This window comes from Puma concolor, chromosome A1, assembly GCF_028749965.1.
Source record: "Puma concolor isolate L17-30 chromosome A1, mPumCon1.1.hap2, whole genome shotgun sequence".
Lineage (NCBI taxonomy): Eukaryota > Metazoa > Chordata > Mammalia > Carnivora > Felidae > Puma > Puma concolor.
The window spans coordinates 198,112,873-198,129,285 of NC_141667.1; positions in this window are offsets into that span (position 1 = coordinate 198,112,873).

The window sequence follows — 16,413 nt, forward strand, 5'->3', positions numbered from 1 at the left end:
ACTTAGATAAAATCAACCAATTCCTCTCATTGCTTCAATTCAATATCACACTGAAATCAAAACTAGTGCAAGAAGGCAAGAAAAAGAAACAAAAACATACCAGTTGGGGAGCAATAAATAAAATTTTCCCTATTTGTATCCAACAATGTTATCTACAAATAAAATCTTGGAAATACACAAAGAAACTTTCAGAACTAATAAGTGAGTTTATTAGGTTTACTTGAAACAAATTAAACACTCGAATGTCAATCATATTTCAATATACAAGCAATGGATGGCTGGAATCCAACTCAAAAATAGCATTTGAACTAGATCAAAAAATCTTAAAATTCTAAAGTTAAAAATGATTAAGTAATGAAAATGATAAAATAAAAGAAGGACTAAATTAACACAGAGGCATTATGAGTCTATTGGTTCAAAGATTCAACATAATAAACAGCTCAATTCTCCCAAATTGATCTACAGATTTTATACAATGTCCATCAAAATCCCAGCATAATTATTTTGTAGGTATAGCCAAGCTGGTTCTAAAATGCAAAAGGAGGGCAGGGTGCCTGGGGGGCTCAGTCAGTTAAGCAGCCAACTTCGGCTCAGGTCATGATCTCATGGTTCCTGTGCTTGAACCTCTCCTTGGGCTCTGTGCTGACAGCTCAGATCCTGGAGTCTGCTTCAGATTCTGTACTCGTTCTCTCTCTGCCCCTACCCCACTCGTGCTCTGTCTCTCTCAAAAATAAACATACATACATACATAAATAAATAAATAAATAAATCGTAAATGAAAAGCAGAAATACAGAATATTAAAACAGTTTTAAAAAAGAATAGAGTTGGAAGTCCCACACTGCTTGAATTGATAACAATATAAACTTACAATAAAAAAGACAGTGTAGTATTAGTGAAGTGAGAGACACATAGATCAATACAACAGAATAACAGACATTCCTGAAATTTTTCCACATGAAAATGATCAGTTGATTTTTGACCAAGGTGTAAAGGCAAAAAACTACTGATATTGGAACAAGTGGACATCAGTACATATAAATATGAATCTTAACAAAATTCTCGTATTTTTACAAAAATCAACCAATAATAGATGTGAATGTAGACTTCAAATTATGAAAATTTTAAAAGAAATCAAAAGAAATTTTCATGATCTAGAGTTAGGCAAAGAGTTTATAAACCTCATACTGAGGGTACAAACCATTAAAAAATTACAAATGGAAGTTCATCAAATATTAAAATCTGTTTTTTCTTCTGAAAGACTCATCCAGAAAATGAAAAGACAAGCTAAATATAGACTGGGAGAAATTATTTGCATCCAGACTTAATAAAGAACACTCAAAATCAATAGTGAAAAATAAGCAATCCAATGGGAAAAGGGGAGAGTAGACAAAAATGACTTAGACTCTTAAGCAAATAAGACATGTATATATGTGGAAGACAAATAAACACAAAGAGAGTGTGTGAATATATAGAGGGCAAGTAAGTGTATTTTCTAAATAGAGAAGTAAACAAATTTCATTCATTCATTCATTCATTCATTCATTATTAGATTCTAGTACATAATTATTAGACTGGCTTAAGAAATAAGAATTATGACAATATCAAGTCCTAGGGGGATGCAGAGCATACAGAACTCATACACATCATCCACTGAAACAAAAAAAAAAAATATTCAGCCAATCTGGAAACAGTTTGGCAATGTTTTTTTAATAAAATTGCCCATACACACACCATATGACTCAGCAGTCCTACTTATCAGAATTTAGCCTAGAGTAGTGAAAGTTATACTAGCCTAAAACAAGAACACAAATGTTGATAGAAATTCTATTTACAAAATAAAAACCTGGAGGGCGCCTGGGTGGCTCAGTCAGTTGAGTGTCCAGCTTCGGCTCAGGTCATGATCTCACGGTTCCTGAGTTCGAGCCCGCGTCAGGCTCTGTGCTGACAGCTCAGAGCCTGGAGCCTGCTTCAGATTCTGTGTCTCCCTCTCTCTCCACCCCACCCCTGCTTGTGCTCTGTCTCTCTCTGTCTTTCAAAAGTGAATAAACATAAAAAAAATAAAAAAAACAAACAAACCTGGAAACGACCTAAATGTACTTCAAATTATGAATGGAATGGATAAACAAAATGCAGTACCTCCATGCAATGGAATAATACTGGGTAATCAAAGGGGATATTTACATTTAGATACACCAAATCACTTGGCTCCTGACAGAAGGTTTTATTGATGCACACAACTTGTATGAATTTTAAAGAGTAATTGAAAGAAGCCATCTGAAAAGTCACTTACTTTGTGATTCCAGCTACATGACTTTCTCACAAACGGAAAAATCCTAATGACAGATAACAGATCAATGCCTGCCAAGGATTAACAATGGGACAAGTGATTGACTACAGAGGGATAACAAGAGGGAGCCTTTGGAGGTGATGGGACTGCTCTGTATCTTGATTGTGGTGGTGTTTACGTGAATATACACACATGTCCAAAAATTCATAAAACTCTACTCAATAATAAACTCAATTTTGCTGCACGTTAATTTAAAAAGTAATGTGATATTAATTCTATGTGAAGTGATGTTATCATTTTATTATATGAGTAATCTAAAGACTGTCAATTTCCAATTAATATTTTAGCTAGGATCTCTTCTAAGTTTCACTCTTGAATAGCCAATTATCTGTCTGACATCTCTAGGGGTCATGGGACTGAGGCATTCCACATTTATTTAAACAAAACATTTAAACTCTGAATTAACAAACTAGACTCCCCATTTATAAATTTTCTCCATTCTTCTCCAATTCTGAAAAGAGCAATATCACTACCCCAAATTATATTACAGAAATAGTAAATTCATCTCGGCATCTAGCTCTCTCATCTCACACTGAATCAAACATCAGATCTCCCTGATGCCACCTTCATTATAGGCACACACAGACACAAAGTCACACACACAAACATTTAATTATCTTCCATCACTAATATTTATTTTAGTCCTAATGACCTATAGTTCTTGCCTAGAGCCTTCTCAGAGACTTTTGTATCTGTTTGCTTCATCTCTCATTCTCTTTAAATCTATTTTTTAAACAACAGGCTAAGGAATATATTGATAGTTTCTCAGACATTAGCATGCTAGAGTTTAAAGTCTTTCCATAAATTTGTACTTGGATTTATAATAAAATACACACACACAAATAAAAGATCTATGAGCTCTTATATGATCTGGCTCATGCCAGTTTTTCAGGTATCCTTTGGTACAACTCTCTTGATTACTAGTTACTAGGCTCTCTAATTTCCTTTTTTTTTTTCATTTTCCTTATGAAAGGAGTTCTTGCTCTCTCTCTTTTTTTTCCCCTCTCTCTTTGTTTATATCAAAGCCCTCATCATGTCGTCACTTTGCCTATAGGACATGTATCACCTTCTACACCTCAACTAACTGTTATTCATCACAAATATGTCTGCCTAAATAGTATTTCTGGAAAGACCCTTGACTCCTGCCTTTAGAGAAGCAACTAATTATGTTCTTTCATGCTTACCAGTTGCTTCCTTTAGAGCATCGTCATTATATGGTTATATACAATGTTGTGGATTTTTAAAATAACTGAAGTATTAGTTGCCAGTAATTTCCAATAAGACAAGAATCACAAAGTCCTGTTTTAGCATAGCTCTAGCCACAGTGTCCCAAATCATCTGCTTTTAGTAGGTCTTTAATATTATAGTTAATTAATAGATGGATTTTAAACATTTGATTACTTTTGTTACCAATTATTGTGTTTCTTTGGAAAAGACAATAGTGTAGTATATTTTGTCATTTATCTGATGTAATTTTATTACATATGAGTTGATAGTATAAATAAATTAATGCATAGGTTGAAATCAGCTAAAGCCCTTGCCAGTAGTGGAACTGCTGCGTGTCCATGCCAGTTTTCTTTTTTTTTTTTTTTAATTTTTTTTTTCAACGTTTATTTATTTTTGGGACAGAGAGAGACAGAGCATGAACGGGGGAGGGGCAGAGCGAGAGGGAGACACAGAATCAGAAACAGGCTCCAGGCTCTGAGCCATCAGCCCAGAGCCTGACGCGGGGCTCGAACTCACGGACCGCGAGATCGTGACCTGGCTGAAGTCGGACGCTTAACCTACTGCGCCACCCAGGCGCCCCGCCATGCCAGTTTTCAATGAGTAAATGCTTCTGTGCTTAACAGTTTTCTTTAAATAAAATAATCTACCTTTTATGATTTAAAAATACTCATAAAAGTGAGCAATTTAGGGATAGATACCTCTTGTCTTTAATTCTATATATCCATGTTCTTTTTATTACGTATATAGCATGTCATAATGACATGGCATAAAAATGGTCTACATTTTTTAAAATTCCAACTGGAGAATTAGCTTCATCATGCCTCAGTCAATAAGGGCAGTATATTAGTGAGGATTTTATGTTTTAGGTAACATAAAACCTAACTCAAAGTACATTAAACAAGTAGAGCATTTAATGCACATGTTTCTAAAACACTGAGAATTAAGAGTTTCAACTGGAAAGCTTAAAAACTTTCCAGGCTTCTGGATTGTGCTGCATGGTTCAATGCTTTCATCTCCCAGCTGTTTCTTTCTGCACTTTGCCAATTTTAGCTTTAGCAAATAACTGGCCCTTATTTTCCACAAGGTATTAACCAATACTGTGGTATTACCTCTTTGCTCACCCAAGAAGAGAGAGGGCAAGATAGGAAAAGAGGAGAGGAGGGAAGGAGGAAGAGAGAGGTACAGGGAGAGAAAATGATTCTCTCTAGTCAATATACTACTGCTACTGCTATACCTGTGATTCACTGAGATGGGACCAAATTAAGACAGGCATCCTTACCTAATCCAATCATATGTTAAAGGAAGAACCTTGGGCTTACTGGGTGACAAGGGTTATGGATTAATATTTAATACCCATAGGCTAATGGGGCCTCACTTCGAAAATTCATTGGGAAAATTTCATTCAAACTATATGACTGTGATACAAAATGGTTGTTACTTTAAAGAAAGAAAATCTGAGAGATGAAGTAGGGAAGAAATAAATATATAAATGTTAAAATGCCGGTCTGGGTAAATGAGGCTGCCTGTAACAAATCACAGGCAATTATTTAAATATTTGATTAATTAGCTAATGAAATACTACCTGAAAGATCCTTAATTATATTTAATAAAGATGCAGGCCATCTGTTTTTTTTGATAGAGTTTTCATTAGATAGTAACTATTTATTCAAATGCATTTTATTTCAAAAGTCCATGAGTTTTGACCCACAAGATGATTGCTTATTACTTGTAAAAGTTGCAGTTATAGGGGCTTCTAGGTGGCTTAGTCGGTTAAGTGCCAGACTCTTGGTTTCAGCTTGGATCATTATCTTATGGTTCGTGGGTTCAAGCCCCACCTCAGGCTCTGTGCTGACAGCATGTAGCCTGCTTGGTATTCTCTTTCTCTCCCTCTCTCTCTGCCCTTCCCCAGGTGGTGCTCTTGCTCTCTCTCCAAATAAATAAATAAACTTAAAAAAATCGTATCTATACAAAAATCATAATTGAAATTAAACATATTGTATTAGGTAAAAATGACATAATATTAATTTCTCCATCTCCACAAACATATTTCCCTTGTATCATTATTATGGCCTATTATGTGCCAATCTACTTCACATAAAATGATTTGTATTACAGACATTCTTGCCTCGATGTATACACAGAAAATGGTAAAAAGCAAAAGACACCCATTTAATAAAAAGCGTAATTTCAATTGTTCTAATTTTGCTAGAGTAAGCTTTTTATAAAGGATCATTGCTTACACAAATAATCTTATCTTCTAAATCTAATTAACTCTGAAAGGAGGTTTTATTGTACTCTTTTATGTAGAAGACTATCCCTAGAAATGATTTGCATTATCCCTATAAACAAAGATGATGTTTCTAAGATTCCCTCCAAACAATGAGAGATCTGTTCAATACACATTAAATGGGGGACCTTTTGTACATATAATCATTCAACACTTTGTTTGGATGGATATTCTTTCATGCTGAAGACTGGGAGTACCCTGTAGCAGTTCTTTGCCTTAAAAGTTTGTAGATGTTGGTCTCACATGCAATTCAGTTTTGTTGCTATAGCAATCACTACAGGAAAAGAAAAATAAAAGAAAATTAATCTGCCTTACAGTTTAGGTTCCTAGAGTGCACCCACTATGTGGTGAGTGCAATAATTAAATCTTGTTTACTGTTTTCTCTAAAACTTTTGATGTACCTGATGATATCATCACTGCCTGATTGATTTTCAGGTAAAGGAAACAACCAAAATTAATTGCCCTAATCTTCACTCAAGGGCAACACAGACATTTTGAGCTGAAACAAATTGTAGGGGTGTGTGTGTGTGTGTGTGTGTGTGTGTGTGTGTGTGTGTTATTTCAGTTTTAAAAGGATGGAGACTTTGAATTTTCTTTTTCATTTCATTTTCTGTATTATAAGAAAACACATTCTCAGGGAGGGAAAAATTGTTGTAATGCAGAGGTTGAGATTTTGGATGTGAAGCTTGAAATGGACAGAACAAAAAGGGTTTGCTCTTAAATTAATACAATTTCCCTCCTGATACAAAATTACAGCAGGAAAGGAAAATTCTTTTCATATCAAAAAGGAAGATATAGTTTAAGGTGGGCCTGATATATTACATTCTAAAAGCAAATAATTATTAAAACTGTTTTAAATTTTTTCCTCAGATTTTTATGTAAGATTTAATACATATATTAATGATCTATAAAGTACTATATAGGACTATTCCAGAACAGCAAAAAGAAAAAAAAAACTTAAAATGTATTACTTATGTTCTTATGACTTTATTGCTGTTGTCAGTTTAACATGGAGATGAAAATTTTCACATGTCACATAACAGACATGAGTTTCTATTGTTTAATCAAAGAAAAAAGTCTGTCTTTAAGAAAATAATCAACTTTCGGTAGTCAGTCCCAATGCATGTCAACATTTACTGTGATTACCTAAAACCAACATAAGATGTTCTTTCAATCCTTCTGTTAAGTGTTTTACTCATTCTTAACTGCCAATTTTCTTTTATACCCTTGAATAGTTATTCCTTGTTTTTGCCACTATCCTGTTAAATTTATATCCCTTTCATAAAATGACCTAGTTTCTCACTTTCTAAACAAAATGGAGAATATTACTTATGTAGTTTCCTAATGTTTTCTATATTGCAATTATACAATTTATATATCCATGCTCATTTTATGTCTCCTTTTCTCCATGACACTGGAAATTCCTTCTTCTGCTTCAAGGCAATCTTTGCACCTATATTCTTAACTCTCCCCGCAACCCCTCCCCCACCAGAGGTCATAGATCAGTGCAAATCTCTTCTATTACCCATTCTCAATTTTAATCCCGTCTCAGTAGCAACCTATATCCTTTGCTTTATCAAGCATATTTCTCATAATGTTTGCTTCTAAGTCCCTGAAGAAAAGTGCATGCCCCAGATTTTTGTGTTTTCCCTAACAATATTAAATATACTCCTTGTTAATAGAGACTAATTTCTGGTCATGCCTTAAGCATTATTTGAAAATCTCTGCAACCATTTATGTACCTCTCCTCAGTCTGGCTAGTTATCCAGGTTAGTTTAAAGCTTACATAAAATAAATACTTTTTTTTCTCCTGAATTCATCCTTAACTAGAGGTGATTTATATTGATTATTTTTATTTAACTCTTGACTTTCCTTCATATTCGCTTTTGTATCCTCCTTCAGTATAAACCCCTTAAGTAAGGATAAAGTTTTTATAATCTTATATTGACAAAGATCAATATCAATACATTAATATACAAAATGGAATCCGATCTCTGAAAGCAACTACAATAGTATATAGCATAGTTTCCGAGGCTAATTTCTATTTTTTTTTCTTATTAAGAAACTGATGATAACAATTTGAACTTATCTTTCAAAACAGCACACTTTTGAGAGTGACAAATACTCTTTTAATAATAATGTCAAAGCAACAAATTAACATCAGCAAGTAGGGTTTTCCTATAATTCTGGGCATTATATTAATTTCTCTCTAGGCCTAGAGGTTCTCTCATACATTTTTCTTGGTCACTGAGATTTGTATTGGGATTCCCAGTGTGAACTCACTGTACTTATAACAATTGTTTTTTCTTACATTCTTTTTTAAAATTTAGCTTCTAAAATATTTTGCATCCATATGTAAAACAAATTCAAAAAAAAAATAAAACAAAGGCATATATATCATGGTGTTTACTATACAACTTCAACAACCTTGTTTGGAGTATATCATGGAGAAACTGTGCCCCACAGGGTTAATGAGGTTGAGACTAATAGAAACTTTAGAGCTTGTTTTTCAGGGAACTACTTCTTCCTAATCAGCTATTGTGTCTTTTCAGACCCCACTAACAAATCCATTAGCTGTCTCTGCAGAAGCCTGGACACAAGGTCAACTGATACAGTTCCAGCTTGTGAACAAGTAAGGCCCTTCATTCCTTACCCAAGAGAAGGGGCCCAAGAACCCATCTAGTTTATACCAGCTCTGGAGGCATGCTGCCAGCCCCTTCTCCTTGTCCTAAGAGAACTTCCTCACCTCAGGGGCTGAATTTTGCCTTGTTCTGATGCTAAGTCTCTACTCCAAAGTGAGCATGGGATACATTAGGTATATATTTGCTCAATGTGCTTGCTACATTTTTCCTTATGAATAGTTATATTTCCCCACCCTTTTCATCAATATGTATATAATCTCCATCCTGATGATTATAAACTTGTTCTCTCCCCCTTTGGGGAGGTGGATTTGAGGCTTGCTCTCTCCTCTCCTCCTGGTTTGGCTGCCTCTCGAATAAACCCTTTTCTAGAGGCATACCTAATGTCTCAGTGATAGGTTTTGCTGTGCATAAAGGCAGATGGGAGTCACTGTGTATAAAAGTTATTAAAATAAACAAAGGAGGAGACCATTGGACTGAAGTGTCTCTAATGTCTTCAAAGACTAAGAAAGGAAAATGAAACCTTAACCAGAATAAATGCCACAAAATACCTTAAGATTATGAAACCTCACCCTAAGAATAACCAGTCACAAACAGCCAATTCAGCTTTCGCAAATAGGGCAGTCTCTTAAACTATAGTCAATCAGATGATTGCCTTGCTTTGCTTCTGCTCCTGGCACTGGAGTGGTCCTAACCATTTGTGGTTTGGTGCCACCTCATTTGAAATCTATGTTTGCTCAAAGGAACTCTTGAGAATTTCAATGTGCCTCTGTTAATACAACATACCTCATAGATGAGATAATATAAGATGGCATGTGATGGCTACTTATAAAAGTCTGCAATACTCTAAATGGAAGTGAGAAAAGAGCACCATTCCAATGATTTTGTTTTAATTATTATTATATTTTGGGTGTGCTTGCCAATGAACTTGTTCCTTTCTTCAAGGGTTTTCAAGGTTTCAGATCAGAAAAAAAAAAGGTTTTCAATATTTACGTATTATTTTTATAAGTCTTCTGATTATTTTCACAGATACAGTTATAGCTAGCTACACATTTGCAAGCAACACACACACACACACGCACACACACAAATATAAGCATATAAGGAGAGATTTTCTTATATATCTATTCATTTGTCTATTTAAATATTATTTTTTAAAGTTTTTATTTATTTATTTTGAGAGAGAGAGAAGGAGAGAGGATGCAGGAGGGTCAGAGAGAGAGGGAAAGAGAAAGAAAGACAGAGAGAGAGAGAGAGAGAGAGAGAGAGAGAGAATCCCAAGCAGACTCCACAGCATCGGCGCAAAGCCTGACATGGGGCTCCAACTCATGAACCATGAGATCATGACCTGAGCCAAAACCGAGTTTGAGGTTTAACTGACTGAACCACCCAGGTACCCCTTATATAACTATTTATGTAAGTGTAAACTTATATAAAACAGATTGGTGTATTTACATCTCTGAATTTATATGGCATGATTCAATTTTTATTTGTACAGATTTTGCTAAAATAATTTTACAAAAATAATTAAATTAACTATGCTTGCCCTGTTACCTAACAATTAGGGGCTAGTTTTCTTTTCTTTTTTTTTTTAAGTTTATTTATTTATTTTGAGAGACAGAGAGAGAGAAAGAGAGAGAGAGAGCACGCACGTACTTTTGTGTGTGTGCGAGGGGAGGGGAAGGTACAGAAAGAGAGAGAGAGAGAGAGTGAAAGAGAGAGAGAGAGAGAGAAAGAATCCCAAGCAGACTCTCTGAAGTCAGTTTGGAGCCCAAGAGACTTGATCTCACAAACCATTAGATTGTGACCTGAACTGAAATCAAAGAGATGGATGCTTGACCATCTGAGCCACTCAGGTGACCCTAGGCATTAGTTTTTGTTTGTCAAACATACTAATCACTTTCATGACAAGTTCAAATCTTATACACAGATTTTATTTTTGTGTTTTATTTTTTAACTGGAAAAGAAATAGTGTAATGAAATAAAATGTAATTAATTTATCCTTAAATCCATATAGATGGTCTTTCATGATTTAAAACTTTTTAAGATTAATGTAACAATATTATATTTTAATATTGAGAATTCATAAATATATACAGTACAAATAGTAAATTTGACTTTTTTCCAAATTTTTTATTAGATTAATATTTATTTATCAATAGAGCTACTTCTAAGTGTTTAGAGATTTTATTAAACATAAACATTTTTTTTATATCTCAATTATAAAACAAAGTAGCATGATATTCTGTTTGAGAAGAACCAATTAAGGGGCCCCTGGGTGGCTCAGTAGGTAAGGAGTCCAACTCCTGATTTTGAGTCGGTCATGATCTCACAGTTCATGAGCTCAAACCCCACAAAGGATTCTGATAGTGTGGAACCTGCTTGGGATTCTGTCTCCTTCCCTACCCCGTGCTCGCTCTCTCTCTCTCTCTCTCTCTCTCAAAAATAAACAAACGTTTTAAGAAGAACCAATTTATAAAAAAAATAGAAGAAAATTACCTTCATGTTGAAGAAATACAGTTAATTTAAGCCACACATTTAAATACATGGTAGGTTAATGTTTGTGCTTACTATGTTAGTCATAAAATGCAATTTTGAAAAATATACTGGAGTCTAATATATCTTGAATCAAATAATAAAAATATTGCCATCAGAAGAAATACATGAATCTGATGGTCAATCACATATTCATTCAATATCTAAAGTATGCTACCTATTGTGTTTAATTTGAAACCAAAGTAATTTGATAAAAAATTCACTGTGTTTTAAAGAAACAATGGAAACAAATACCAAAATTGTGCCTACATGAGGGCAATTGTGGATTGTGCAGGTTGGATGTATCCATGCTGTGGTTAGAATAATATTAACTAATTCCCTTACAAATATGTATTCATCAGCATCATGAAAGCACTTATTAATTCCCCACACACCTTACATTAATTCTTAATTAGTAACTAAAAATGTCAAAGCCAAATGGGAAATGCTGTACAAATTAAAAATAAATGAATTATTAGCATTAGTCACCAAAAGAAAACCAGAATTGTTCCTTATTACATGTATAGGGTACTGCTAACATTCATAATGACTTTAATTATGTTTGGATTAGTAAATTTATGATAATTTTTCCAATGGTGGATTGTAATTATGTATGAGTTGGTGATAAAAATAAAGAAGATGATTTGTTATATGAAAATATATCAAACTGAATAATATCTACATATCCATGTTAATTTTCTAATAAAAACCTTGGAGATTAAGTAAACTTTTACATGCAGAACATCATTTTGAAAAAGAAATAAATGAAAGAAGCATCTAAGGAAAAAATAAGTTTACATATTTGAATTCAAGTGTCTAAATATTATAAATCTACAATATAAGATGTATTATATTTGTCCACCTGAATAAATGTAATAATTTGACTATTTTAAATTATCTTATTAGAAGACACAGAGAGGAGAATTGGCTAAAAGCCAATCAGTAAATTACACTAGAAATGAAAAATGGGAAAAAAACAAACAAGGCAAGAAAACTAATAGCAAAGCAATAAATCTGGAACATCTTAATATATCTGTAGATTCTAAAAACAGTAAATATTAAATGTGATTAATACAAGGATATTAATACCAGAGGAAAAGAAGTATGATGCATACACTTTCAATCTTGGGCTAGGAAGGGAAGTACCTGACATACAAAACAGAGTTTTTAAAGTCAAACACTGATAAAATGAAATGCAAATGAACGCTGAAAATGTATGCAGGTAAAAAAATGTATTTAAAAAGGCAATAATCATTCTGGGAGAAAATGTTGCAACGAATTACCAACAAGAGTTTACATCATTAACATATATTTAAGTCATAGAAAAACATTTATATATTTGTTCATATATAAATATACTTCAATAGAAATATGTATCTACATACACCACATATATGCGCCCCATAGAAAAAATAGACAAAATCAGTAGTGCACACAATTAATAAAAAATACAAAAGCCCAATAAACGCATAAAAAGATGACATATTTTCATATATGCATTATTTATGTGTATTACATGGATCTTAATTTTTAACATTTAAATGACTACATCAAATTAACAGAAAAATCAAGCTCTGGAACACTATACATACATATTGATAACATTTACCAAATTCATTATTGTATAAGTGTGTGCAACATCAGGTTTTGCAAACCATTGACAGGGAGCATTCTGTATTTATTAACATCTCTTCAAATATCTTTGTAATTTTCATTGTGCAGGTCTTGCACTTCTCTGATTAAACTTATTGCTAAGTACTTTATTATATTTGATATTGTCGTAATGGCTTTACTTTTGAAAATTTCATTTAATTGTTACTGGTATATAAAAATATGCTTAATTTTTGTATGTCAATCTTGTATGCTGAGACCTTGCCGAAACAAGGGACTTGTTAGTTCTGGTAGTATTTTATGGCAACTTTACAATTTGAGATATTCAGGGTCATGTTATTTGTGAATAAAACAGCTCTATTTCTTTCTGAATGATTTTTAATTTGTTTCTTGACTTTTTTTTTCTTTTTGCCTTGTTGCACTGGGTAGAGCCCCAGTTGATCAGATGTGACAGGAATCAAATCTTTGCCTCATTCCCAGTTTCAGAGAAGAAAATCATTCTTTCACCATCAATGGTAATGATAACTGTAGATTTTTCAATACTGCTTTTTATCAGGAACAGAAAGTTTCCTTCTATTACTAGTTTGTTGCAAATTTTTATTATGAATGGATTTTGCAAAATTATTTTTGTGCACCTGTTGAGATGATCATGCCTTTTGTCATTTGTATTATAAATATAATATATTACATCAATTGATTTCTTTGAACATTAAAGGTATCTTCATTCCTGGAATAACATCACTTGGTCATTTATATACATGGTCACATCTATTAAAAATGTGTATAATGCTTTTTATATATTGCTAGATAAGGCTTGATAATATTTTCTTGTATTTTTCATCTATATTAATGAGGGAAAGTGATCTTCGGCTTTATTTTCTAAATTTCTTTATCCGGTATCAGGGTAATATTGGCTTCGTAGAACAGGTTGAAATGCATTCTCTCCTCCTCTATTTATTGAAATAGTATATGAAGGATTTGTATTCTTCCTTTTTTACAAAAATGTTTGATAGAATTCTCCTGTGAAAACTGCTTTCTTCTTTGTACCAAGTTTTTGTTTTTTTGTCTTAATAATGCAAACTATTATCATAGGTCTATTTGCATTTTCTATATTTTGCCAGTTTTGGTATTTTTGTCTCCTGTAGGAATTTGTAAATTTCATACAAGTTGTATAATTTTTTTACAAAAATTAAAGTGTTCCTTTATAGTTCTTTTTATTTTTTGTAAGATATTTAGTTATATCTCCACCTATATTCCTCATTTTGATCATTTCTATATTCTTTCTTTTTCTACATAGTCAGTCTAGCTAATTTGTTAGTATTTTTTAAAAAGTCTTTCCAATGATCAGATTTGTATTTTGTGTTTTCTCTATTTTCTGTTGTCTGTTTCATTGATTTCTGCTCAAATTTTTATTATTTTCTTGATTGTGCTTATTTTGTGGTTAGATTGTTCTTTCTGGTAGTTCCTAAAATTAGATGCTTGAGTTAATGATTCTTATTTGTTTTCTAGTATAGACCTTTGCAGTTATAAATGTCCCTCTAAACACTGCTTTAGCTACATCTCATGATTTTCGATGTGTTATACTTTTTATTTTGTTCATCTCAAACTACTTTCTAATTCCCCTTGTGATTTCGTTTTTGACTTCTTGGTTAATTTTCTTTAAAAAAAATTTTGTAATGTTTTATTTATTTTTGAGACAGAGAAAGACAGAGCATGAACAGGGGAGGGGCAGAAAGAGAGGGAGACACAGAATCCGAAGCAGGCTCCAGGCTCTGAGATGTCAGCACAGAGCCCAACGTGGGGCTGGAACTCACAAACTGTGAGATCATGACCTGAGCCCAAGTTGGTCACCCAACCACGTAAGCCACCCAGGCGCCCCTTGGTTAATTTTCTTTTAATTTACAAATATTTGTAAATACACTTACAAATATAGCCCTTCAGTCATTGATTTCTAATGCCATAAACATCAGACAACATATGGAGTTAGTTCAATTTTTTAAAACTTATTGAGACTTGTTTTACGACCTTTTATTATGATTTATCAAGAATATTCCCTATGTCTTTCAGAAAAATCTTCACTCAGCTGCTGATGTAGCAGTGGTCTTCTGATATCAGTTAGATCAAGTTGGCTAATTGTGCTGTTGGAGACTCCAATACTATTGCTGATTTTCCAATTGTTCCATCCATTATTGAGAATGTAATATTGAAGTGTCCAACTATTACTGCTAGAGTGCCCATATCTCCCTTCAATTTTGCCAGGGTTTGTTTCATGTATTGTGTAATTCTGTTGTTAGTTGAGAAGGAGTTTGTAATTGCTATAACTTTCTGATGAATTTGTCATTTTATTATAAAGTGTCATTCTTTATCTCTGATAGCTTTTTTCTTGAAACCGATTTTGTCTCATAGTATAGCCATTTCATCTCTCCTACTGCTTGTTGCATACTGTACCTTTTTCCATTTTAAAACTTTCAATCTGTTCATGTCTTTGAGTCTATATTGTGTCTCTTGTAGACCTCAAAAGGCTGGCTCTTGCCTCTGTTTTTGTTTTTATTTAGTATGATTCCCCCTCTCCTTTGTGGGTAGGGTATTTAATCCATTCACAGTTTGAATATGTCATGCTATGCCTCTTCATTTTTTTAATGAAAAAAATCTATTAATCATGTGTTGTGCCCCTGTAATTGATACATCAGTTTTCTCTTGACTTACTAAAGATTTATTTTTGGTTTCAGTTTTCAAGTTTTGCTATGCTCTATCTAGATGTGAATTACTTTCTGTTTATTATACTCAAATTTTTTAAGCTTCTTAGATCTGTAAATTAACGTTTTTCATCAAATGTGAAAAGAATTTAGCCATTATTTATTCAAATATTTTTATTTTTCTTGTCTTTTATATTTTCTCTATTTTCTATTTTATTTTCAGCATTCTGAGCATGCTGCTATTCTTATATTGATGTACCTGATATTTTTTCTCAGTTTTCTAATCTCTTCTCATTCAGTGTTCTATTTTTCTGTTCTTCAAATAGGACAAGCATCAAGCTGTGTTGATAGCTCAGAGCCTAGAGCCTGCTTCTTATTCTGTCTCTCTCTCTCTCTCTTTCTCTCTGCCCCTCCCCTTCTTGTGCTGTGTCTCTCTTTCTCAAAAATGAATAAACATTATTTTTTTTAAAAAAGTTATACAATTTTTTAATTTATAGAAACTTGGAGATAAAAATAATTTGTCCAGTAGTAGTAGGGTGTTTTCACTGGCTATGCTTCCCATCCCATTTCTTTAGTTTCTCAGCATTGTCCTTGATCCTTGTAACAGATCTGATTTATTGAGCTTCTAATGTATGGTAGTTTTTATACTAAGATGTCCTTTGAACATGGTTGGAACATACCTACACTTGCTGAAGAGGATAGCCATCTTCTATATTTAACAATTGATGAAGCCCTTTTTTAGTCAGAGAGATTTATTATTACTTCTTCTCAAAAGGGTAATACCTGTTTCACAAAGATTTGGTAGGCCTAGCTGTACTTCATGTCAGGTAAGTTCATTCTGTCCAATTTGAACAGCGATATCCAAGAAACAGGGAAGAAAGAATCTTAAATTTCACATGACAAAAACATATACCTGATTCTGAGAGATCCTGAAACAAGCAAAACTATGTCAAAAAATTTTCTCCTTAAAGGTTCAAGTATGGGGCATGGAATAGCCATGCCATGATATTTTATCTTGTGACTTTAAAACTCATTTGTTAGGACAAGTTTGGATTTTAGAGAAAAAAAAT